Source organism: Castor canadensis, chromosome 6, assembly GCF_047511655.1.
Source record: "Castor canadensis chromosome 6, mCasCan1.hap1v2, whole genome shotgun sequence".
Classification (NCBI taxonomy): Eukaryota; Metazoa; Chordata; class Mammalia; order Rodentia; family Castoridae; genus Castor; species Castor canadensis.
In genome coordinates, this window is record NC_133391.1 from 155,596,924 (window position 1) to 155,607,838 (window position 10,915).

The 10,915-nt window shown below is 31.6% G+C and overlaps 1 pseudogene; it reads left to right on the plus strand.

Moving 5' to 3' along the window:
- The first annotated feature begins 10,432 nt into the window (after window positions 1-10,432).
- Window positions 10,433-10,580, plus strand: LOC141424350 (U1 spliceosomal RNA; annotated as a pseudogene).
- Window positions 10,581-10,915: the final 335 nt, after the last annotated feature.

A 10,915-nucleotide genomic window follows, 5' to 3' on the forward strand; every position in this document is an offset into this window, starting at 1 on the left:
TTATTGAAGCAAGAGTATAAGCAATAATAGGAAGGACCAAGGGTTTTTGCTAGTAGAGATAAGGATAGCTATACAGGGAGTTGACTCACATTAATTTCCTGTGCATGTGTGTTACCTTCTAGGTTAATTCTTCTTGATCTAAACTTTTCTCTAGTTCCTGATCTCCTTTTCCTATTGGCCTCAGTTGCTTTTAAGGTATCTGCTTTAGTTTCTCTGCATTGAGGGCAACAAATGCTAGCATGTTTAAGATAGCTACACAAAGAGTTTCCTTGTGGCATTTCCATGTAGGTATATATTATAGATTGCAAAATTATGAGGGAATTTTAAAAGTTGTGAAAATTCAAATTGCTTTTCTTCCTTTTTAAAAAATGTGTCCTAAACTTCTCAAAATCTTTACAAGATTAAAATTTCCAAAGAAGAGACAAAAGTCCAAGATGTAGTTTTTGTTTTTAGACTTCTACTGAAATTTCTTAGAAGCCAGTAGAGTTTCATTCAAAAGATTTGACAAATATGCAAGTTCAAAAGGAAAATCACTGACCTGTGAGGACATATGTCTGTGTGCATATGGTTGTATTGTGTATCTCCACATATATTACACGCATGCATGCCAAGTAGTGACAACTGGGGCTAGGACCTCAACTCCTCCAACCTGCTGATTGCCTCAGTGGTGATGGTTCACAATATATTTTAAGTAACCATACTACCTTCTCAGTTAAATACTGCCACACTGACACTACAGAATGCAAACTCATTTATATAGCAGCCTTTTTCAACTTAACCTCCAGCCCAAGGATTTCCCCCATGAAAGTAATACTGTATATCATGAATAAATAAAGATGCCCTCTATAACAAAAGCATTCTCATACCTATTAGTAAAAAAAATTTTATGCATTCCATTATTCATCTTTACCTGAGTTTTAAAAACACATTTTTGTAGGATTTTTTTTCTGGGCATGTTTCTGTTAAGGTTCCACTAAACCCTGTCATTTTGTTATGCTAATATCTTTTATTTATTCATCCACTATTTAAATGTGGTCACTTATTGTGTAGAATTTCCATTTTCTGCATTTGTATTGCTTTATCCTCATGGTGTCATCTAAAATATTTCCCTACAATCTAAGTTTTTCTTGAATGGGAATTTAAATTTGGAGACTCCATGAACTATGACAAAGTCATTAAGAGTTAATGATGTAAGTACTTCATACACATATATCTAGATATATTTACATATATATTTATTTATATATTTATTTTTATATATTTAGATATATATCTAAATACATCTTAATAAACTTCAAATCTTTGTATAAAAATGGAACAACAAAATCCATTAAAAGGGGGATAAAAAGAATAATAGAAGGGGTGAGTTTCTTCAAAGTATGCATGTATGAAAATATCATAGGGAAACTCCTTTACACAATATATAGTAATGAAAAGAGAGAAAACAAAACATTCAAAAAAACAACTTAAAAAACTGAGACAAGGTGAAAAGAGGTGTTAAGTTTACTACTTTAGATGTAAACTGTAAAATAAATGGAACCTAGATGAATAGCTTGAGTATTTTCAAATGGAATATGGATTGGTGGGAAGAGACACCAACACACTTTTTTCTGATTTATTTAACCAAAGATGCAGTAATTGACTGTACATAGTTCAAGTAAATGAAATGTAAATTAGCATGGCTTTCTTTGTCCTCCTTTTTCTCTCTGGGGACATTCGACATGCAGGTAATGTATTGTCAGAGTTGGCAATGCAGCCAAGTTATTGTGTTTCCATAATCTTTTTATATTCCAGGTAACAACGTCTTCCAAAAAGATTTGCAATACTAATCCCTGCATTGCTCTTAACATAAATATTTATAAATATTAATGTTCTCTGGTAACTAAAGCAACAGAGCCTCAGCCAGGCCGTGTCCTCAGAGCAAAGCCAGCAGGATTCCTTCTCTAGAATCCCTGAATAATATCAACCTTTCCAGGATCCACATTTCTACACAGGATTTCTGCAAAGACAAAAGAAAGGGAGAACACTAGATCTCTCTAGACTCTATGTAGGTACACATGTTTTTAATGTAAACTTGTATAGAATTTTAGAAAACTAAATGAGATGAAGGCAGACAAGCAATTAATTTATAAAATATGTGAAGATGAAATTTTCTCTATCAGAGACAATAGATCAACCTTTTTATTACCAGAAGAATAAAACAACAAGACAGTAAACCTAACAGAAATGAAACAACACTAGCTTCGCAGACAAGGCTGTTCAGAACCTCTGATTTCTGCCTGTGAAGCACATTTATTATGTAAAAACTGAACGTACTACCCATCTCACTAAAACTTTTGGGTGAAACTAAATTTTCATTAAAAACTGATAATAATTTTATGAATAAAATAGTTTTAATATTTTACCAAATAGTTGAGTCTAGCAATAAAAAAGACAACAGTTAACCAACTATTCAAAATAGGCTGCATGGAGTCATAGACCAGCCATTCACATATAAGATCCATATTGAATATGATTACTTAAATTTTGAGATTCTTTGTATATAATTACTAAAAAAACTTGAAGTTTATAGTATTTTAGAAAACATACATATCTGATGAGATTTTTGGAAAATATACCTCTCGATGGTGATAATTCTATTTTTCATTATACCTAATAAAATAAAGTATCATTAAGTATGCCATTGGTATATTTTTCATAGTTACATTTTAATCAATAAATTAGCTTATCAGCTCAGTTATCTATATTTGGTTGAGGAGATGGGACAAAGAAAGAAATCAATTTCTGAGATGTGACAGAAACCATTATTGTGAGGTCCTAGCTCAAATTAACATAACCTACTCCATTTGTAAAGGATAACATCTTGTCTGGCAGGAGGTCTGTTATACTTTGTTTCACGCCAAATCCCACCTGCATTTTTTTTTTTTGTCTTTTCTTTTTTGGTGCTGGGATCGAACCCAGGGCCTCATGCATGCTAGACAAGAGCTGTACCACCGAACTATATCCCAGCCCCCCACCTACATTTTGTTGACGATGTATTCTGGCCACATGATGTCATAGAAAAAAAATTGTAAAGCTAACAAACTTACCTTGGCAAACCATTGTGAAACTTTTCCAAATGCATTCTGGAACAGCTAGATAAACCAAAAAAACCAAATGTCAGGAATATATTCTTTCCACATCTTATATGCTTATCAATTCCAGCCCTAACCTCATTGTTGGTCAGTGGCTCTCAGTATCTCATCCCCTTTCTTCTCTTGGAAAGTGAATAAAACTTTGCTTCTGCCTCAGTTCCTGTTTTTTCTATGAAATCTGTCATACCCTGCACACTAGCCTCATGAACTAGAGCCTAACAATTATTATTTGGTAATATAAGCAGCTATATAGTTCCCTATTTTTGCCTTATACAGGACAACTTCATATATCTGCGCAGTTTGGTTTCATCATCTATTCAGTATCTTTGTCATCGTCACCTTGTTTGGCTATAAAAGCAAATCTTATCTGTTGAGAAGTCTCTGTACTCACACTCTCTCTGTAATGCAGATGAGTTGACTCTTCTACCTCCGCACAACTTCAGCAATGACTATACTACTGTCTCCTGGTCCATCAGAATGACAAAACTCTGAGAAAAGTGATTGAGAATGGAGAGACATGACAAAAACAAATCTTGTTTCACCTTCTCTTTCTTGGCATCCATGAACATGCATTTCTCATGCCTTCTGTAGTTAGGAGATACTACTGATTGAATCTTTGCCAAGCTAGGTCAGAGTCCTTTCCTTGTATCTCCTACTTTTCCCCTAAAGTACTTAAGGGCATGAGTTAGAGATGCCGAGTGTCCTAGATATAAACAATAAGTAAAACTTTAAGCTTTCTTGAGTTATAATAGCTAGCTAGCTATGTGTTTATATTTATTGCAAGTCTTCTCCAGTCTTTGACAAATATAGATAAATATACAAACTTAAGTCACTGAGAATTATTGTTGTAGATATAAGCAATCTGTTTTTGTTGATGTTGAAATAATAGAATGCAAGTATAGTGTTACTGGAGGTTAAATTTTGTGGTGGGAAGTACCCACTCTGAATTCAGAAGTGACAATAGAAATCATAGCTACAATACAAAGATAAGGACATGTTTTTATTATAGTATTTGAATATACAACTATAATCATATTGGGACATTTCAGTCACTTAAGCTAACATGTGTCATTTCTTAAGCCAATATGTGTTGTCTGTCATTTGCATTTGAACAATCAAGATTGATAAGAAAATAATAGGCATTTCAGTAATTATTCTACATATTTGCTATTTTTTACCGTTCAAACATGAGAATTTCCATTTGATTGGCTTATTCTGAGAATACAGAAATGAGAGCTTCTTTTGAAATCTCCTTTATTTAATGCCTTATTAGAGATTCTGTACTGATTTTTTGTTTTGCTTCTTAGTTCTACTTAATTGAAATTAACCTCTAGATAGCCTTTATTTATCATATTTAGTTTAAAAGCATACAAGCACATGTATGTATACACATGCATCACACAAATAATATCACTCTGATGTTTAGTGTGACTATATATCACTCAAATCGAGATTCATCTATAAAATGAAGATGGATTATATCAGTTACATACTGCTATGCTTAAAAGAAAACCCTCCCCAAAACCCAGCATTGGCTGGGAGTTGACTGATCTAAGGTTGTTCATGTGTCCCTCATCCTCCTCCAAGGACCAACAGGCTGGCCTGGGCATATCCTTCTCATAGCCATGGCAAAGATGAAAAGTGCAAACCTAATCATATAAGTGTTTTTTAAAGCCCCTGTTTAAATCAACTCTCCTAACATCCCACTCTCCCAAAGCAAGTCACATGGCTGAACCCGGAACTGAAGAAAAAGAAGGTATACTTCCCTTCTTGGTGGTAAGAGCTATAAAACCACATGAAAAAAAAAAAAAAGATGTTTAATTTTAAAATAATAGTTAATTCCTGCTTCCCTAGAAAATCATAACATCCACCCTCATGTTGCAAGCTTCTTTGCTTTTTGAATCATATTTTTAGCAATGAAAATATCTTAATCCCATCACATACCTGCTGAGCTCTAGAAAATCTCTGTTCTTTAAAAAATCAACTTTACAAACTTAATTTTTCTTATTTTCCCAATTTTATTAGGCTAAATCTTATAAGCTCCAGGTTAAAATTAAACTAAGAAAACTTCCTGAATCTTATTTTTATTGACTTTTCCAGATAGCTTTAAAAATGTCTGTTATATAAACACTATGGATAATTTTGTTTTAAATATGAAGACTAAGAGATTATTTATATTTAGGATTATCTATATGAATTTGAATCATAGAAGTCCCCATTTAATTTACCAAGATGTATTTAAGACTTTAATTTTCTTTATGTTGGATGATAAGTCAATTTATCTCAACATAATTGCGTATTTATTATGCTTGTATTATTCTTGGCTACAAATATCCATATATATATAAAATAGTATTCTCTAGAAATGCATGTAGTTTAAAGGATAACATATTAAAAATATAGGCTGAATTTCTCTAACTATAACCTTATTATCACTAATAGCATTTTTAGAAAAAAAAAAGCCTTCCAGATCTTTCAAAAATGTTTTTGCATTAACTCATTAATTGATTTATTTAATAATTATATACAGCTGCTAGATTTACTGTAAGATACTGATCCCACTCATAAAAAGTTGCCTCCAGACTGAACGCAATGCTACTGAAATAATATCACTACATAAGTTAAGAAAAGGATTGTTGCTATTATTTCTTATCCTGAGGTCTGAATACTATCAGTTGGATGATGTAAATAAGATTGCTTGGTATTTCAGGAAGCAGAACTACAAAGTAGACTATGATTCCAAGACCTTTTATTTACGTGGACTGCTTATGCTTCAAAAATTATTTTCCAAGTGATTCTAAAGGTCTAGTCCAATACAATTATATAAATGAGTCAAATTAGTTATTCCAAACACAATCTTGGCTTCTGCCAAGATTGTAAAGTAAATTTTCTATGTCTTCATGTAAGTTATAGAATGTAATACTGTAGAGAGAAAAATAGGAGGGAAGCTGTTGTATGTAATGATATTTTAAAACTGTCCAATTATTTAATTTTCAACTAGAACACCTTCCAAATAAAAGTGTGACTTAGTATATTTCTCAATGTCACATACACAAAGTTCTAAAAATGAAGTTGGAAATTCAGTTAAGTATAATAAGCAGGTACTATTTCTTTAGTCTGGGTAACTTTACTTGGAAAAGATGGATATACTGTGGCTGATGTAAATAAGATGCATTATCTCTGCCGTCTTCACAGAAAGGCCATGTTGCTTATGGCTTAGTGAACACTAAACAATAATTAAGGACAATTAATTAATATCCAACAGCTACCCCCACGATGCACTAATTCAGAGCCAGAAATGGTAGCAGTGGGCTGACTCAAAATGAGTTTTGAAGCTTTAAATCATATTTAATCTATATCAAAACCATAATATTTCCCTTAGCTTGACCATACTTTACACAGGCTTCTTCTTGCCTCTTTTTCTTAGATAATTTACTTTGGAAAACTTATAATTGTAAATTCTGCCCCTTTGAGATTTAAATCTTTTTAAAAGTCTCTTGCTCTGTTTGCAACCATAGAGTGTTTTTCTTGAAGATCCTAGGAGTCATCTCTTTCAAATATGATCATCAAAGAAGATAGCAGCCTTACTTGCCTGTCTCTGCAGGAAGGTAGGAACCTAACTTTGACAGGTGTCATTTGGCAAACATAATGGCAAAATAACAGAGAAAAACAAACATTTGAAAACAAAGAAATAAGTTACCTTTCCTGATGGATATATCCATCAATCAACCTCACCCCTAAATTCTTCCTAACTCACCCAGTACTTCTCATTTTCTGTTTCAGTAGACTGAAGTTCACATTAAGTTCTATAGAGTTAAATAGTCTTCCTTGCCTATTTCACTTTGTCCAGAGCAATTTTTACTTTGAAAGTGGGTTAAAGTTTGATACTTTAAATCATATTTAGGTATGTGAAGTAATGTGACTAAATATACTCAGGTTTGAAGAGTAGGTTGTTGAGGTTACTCAATATAATTACCTGTGCACTAATCAGTATTACCCACTGACCAGGTTGGCTGGAAGGATTGGTCTGGTTTTCTGATACATCCTTCAAAGTACTAGAAAGGTATTGACTGATAATAGATACAACATGTGTTTTTAGTGAGGTGAATAAGACATAGATAAATAGCACTGGGAAGTCTAACAATCTAGTTATTCTCTGAAAACAAAATTGGCTAAAATCAAAGGACCTAAAATAAGAAGAGTGAAAAGTAGTATATTCTAGACATAAGTGTATGAGTGTCTGTAGGCTAAGTGTTAGCTTGAGCACTACTGCTTAGTAATGTATCAATTACTTGGTCATAGGCAAAATATTTATCTTTATACACTGAGGTATGCTTATGCATTAAATAAAGAAACAGTGGTGACATTGAATCAGAAAGTTAAAGAGATTTTGAACTTTCCATTGTTCAAAGTCAACTGATTTATTTTCTTCTTCAAGCAGCCCTGTATTTGCAAATGTACTTTTTAGCCATCATGCATTCATAAATACCTTTATATGATAAGGTCAAAGCTATGATGAAAATGGTTGATACAAATCCATTCTCAAATTTATTGCTCTAAAATAGTCATCCTATTGTATGCTAATTTATATTGGAACAATATGCTATTATATTGTGAAAAAATTGAATATAGATACTAGTATTTATCATCATTTTAGAATAATGTTGTATCATATCTTATCAGACCTTTTTGTGGTTATTGAAATTATTCTTAGAGAATTTTCCCCCACCACTTGAATTCCTGTTAATATTAAGAATTGCATTGACTGTCACAACTTTACTAAATCAGAAATTAAAGTCAGTTACTTTCAGCTGTCTTAGTGTTATGCATATACTTCTGTGGATCTCATTTTAGTATATTTTATTTATTTATTTATTTATTTATTTATTTATTTTTGACTAAACTGAGGCCTTCTTGAAAGTAGCAACCATGATCATTTGATACCGTTTGTTCAAAACATACCATCTGTGTATAACGCACAACAGACACTCAATAGATGGCTGGCTAGTTGCCAGAGGTCAATTTTCTCATTATCTCTTCTCAAGTGAATAAAAATTGGAAATTAACTTCTGGATTCTCTTCTTGTTTTTCTAAGAATTTGAGGTGCATCATCTGATTATTTATTTGAGACCTCTCTAATTTTCTGATGTGGGTGGTCATGACTATAAACTTCCCTTTGCTGTGTCCCACAAATTCTGATAAGTTGTATCCTCATTTTCATTGGAATCTAGGAATTTGTTAATTTTATTCCTAATTCCATCAAATGAGTCATTGATCATTCAAAAGTGTGTTGTTCAGTCTCCATGATTTTGAATGGCTTTGTGGTTTTCCTTAGTATTGAGTTCTAATTTTATTCCATCATGTTCTATTAGAATACATAGGATTATTTCAATTTTTTTGTATTTGTTGAAGTTTGCTTTATGACCTAGGATATGATCTATTTTGGGTAAAGTTCAATGGCCTATTGGGAAAAATGTGTAATCAGCTGTTTTAGGATGAAATAGTCTATAAATGTCTATAAGCCCATTCCATCCACAGTATTGCTTAATTCTAAAATATCTTTGCAATTTTATAACAATGTTTTGTCTATTGATGAAAGTAGAATGTTGAGATATCCATTTTTTTATATCTATACCTGTCTTTTCCTTTAAGAGCAATTTTAAAAATGAAAACAAAATTATTTTAGCCTCCTCCAAAAATAAAAATTCTGCCAAAAATAAATGAATTGAAACAATATTATTTGCTTGACTTGAAATCACAATATGGCAAAAATCATCATTGTCACTCTAAGTTATGTTTATTCATTGATAATGGATTTGACAGATACAAAGGAAAGAATATGGTCATACACACATACACACACCTTCTTACTGTACCATTGTTTGATAAAATAAATGTGACAAATTTCACAAAATTATATAATTTGTAAGGAATATTATAAAGACATCTGTTTGGTCCTACAAATTAGAGTTTATAAAGGTAAAATCTTTTAAGGTTTTCAATAGACACCAAAATCATTACCTTACAAAAATGGGAGTATTCATTGTATTATTTCTCTGTGCCAGGAACGGCCTACATATTTTCCATTCCATTTAATTGGCACATTAATCCTGTGTAGTAATTGTTGCTATGTTTTCATCTTTCTCGATATAAATTGTGATTAGAGAATAACATTGTGTATGGCCCCTCAGCTACCTTGAGGTAAATTTCAGATTTGTATATAAGGACTTATGAATGAAAACCCTATGATTTTAAATACTATAGTACCATCTTCTTCATAACTTGTAATTTATAAATAGAAGACCTTGTTGAAAGGCTGAATACATTTGCATTTTATAATAACCTTGGATTTAGTAGGATTTAGAAAAAGAATGCATATTCTTGAAGAATAGGTATTATGTTAAAAAGTTACTCTGATGTTAAAAATATATCTTCAGCATTCTTCACCTAGAGAACACCAAGCCTAGGAAAAATTTAGACTGGAAAGAAGAGAATAGTAACTTTGTAACATGAGAAAAGGGAAAGGCAAACTTTTGTACCCAATGCCTTGTAGATATCATGTTTTTACAAATAACACATTTTTAACAAACACTTTCATTTTTACTTCTAATAGAGAATTTAATGTGATTTCATTAGTTTATAAAGAAGAAAAGATGAGTGAGAGAAAAAGAGAGACTAAGTAGAGGAAATATATGATACCCATTATGTTCTACCAAGTTAATGATGAAACTTCACTCTCTTTAATACCTCGAGGAATTAAAAACATTGAAATACAAATAGCACCTTTTTAATTAGAACACATTAATTACTAAAATGATGAAAACAATTTTCAATAGCTTCATTTCCCTAAAATTACATATTAGCTTCTGTATGCATTTCTAGCTAGAAGTACAATTTCTGTTTATTAGCATTTGTTGCCAACTACTGTATACCATCCATAATTCAGGGTTATTAAATTCCTGAAGTATGCTATATAACAAACTTAATAGATTTTATGCAAATTGTTACATAACAAAATAAGACCAGATGGTACTCATCACAGAAGAAACTTTCTATAACAATTTCATATTTTTGTTAAAATTAAAAGAAATATAAAGTTACCTTTGTGCCTCTTAACTTCTTTTATTCCAATCTCTGTAATATTTTTTTAGCCATTCTTCTAACCCATTGCACACTGTTGTGATAAAATTTCCATTTTTACATGCTTTTGATGCTAAGCAAGTTACAGTCTTTGACTTGTTACAGGAAACTATAAGACAATTTGTGCATAGCAATATTTTCATTGAAAAACAATCTTCATATTTACCTGGCAGATAAAAGGCTATGATCACAAAGGAGAGGCTTATCCATTGCACTCAAGATGTGCTGACTCTGTGATTTCCCCAAATGTGGGTAATTCGACTGCATAATTTATGTAGTAGAGGACTATGTTCTTGTTCTCCCTTGAAAAATAGTAAAAAAAGAAAAGAAAAACAATCTTTAGAAGACAAAATTCAGGTTGAGGTTTAACTCAATCATTAAAGTACAAACAAAATTTACCTGTTGAGTTCCTTGTGTTACATTTATATTTATGAATAGATGAAGTATGTTTGTGAACATTTACACACAGATATTTTTACATCATATGTGTATACATATACACACACACACATATATAGCTGCTTAATTCTTTTCCATTTTTTCTCATTCTACATTCAAGAAACTTAATATAAAGAAAATTATTTTAAGGACAATTATAGTAGGGAATACACTTAATTGCAGTGCCCCTTTCTTTAATCCCA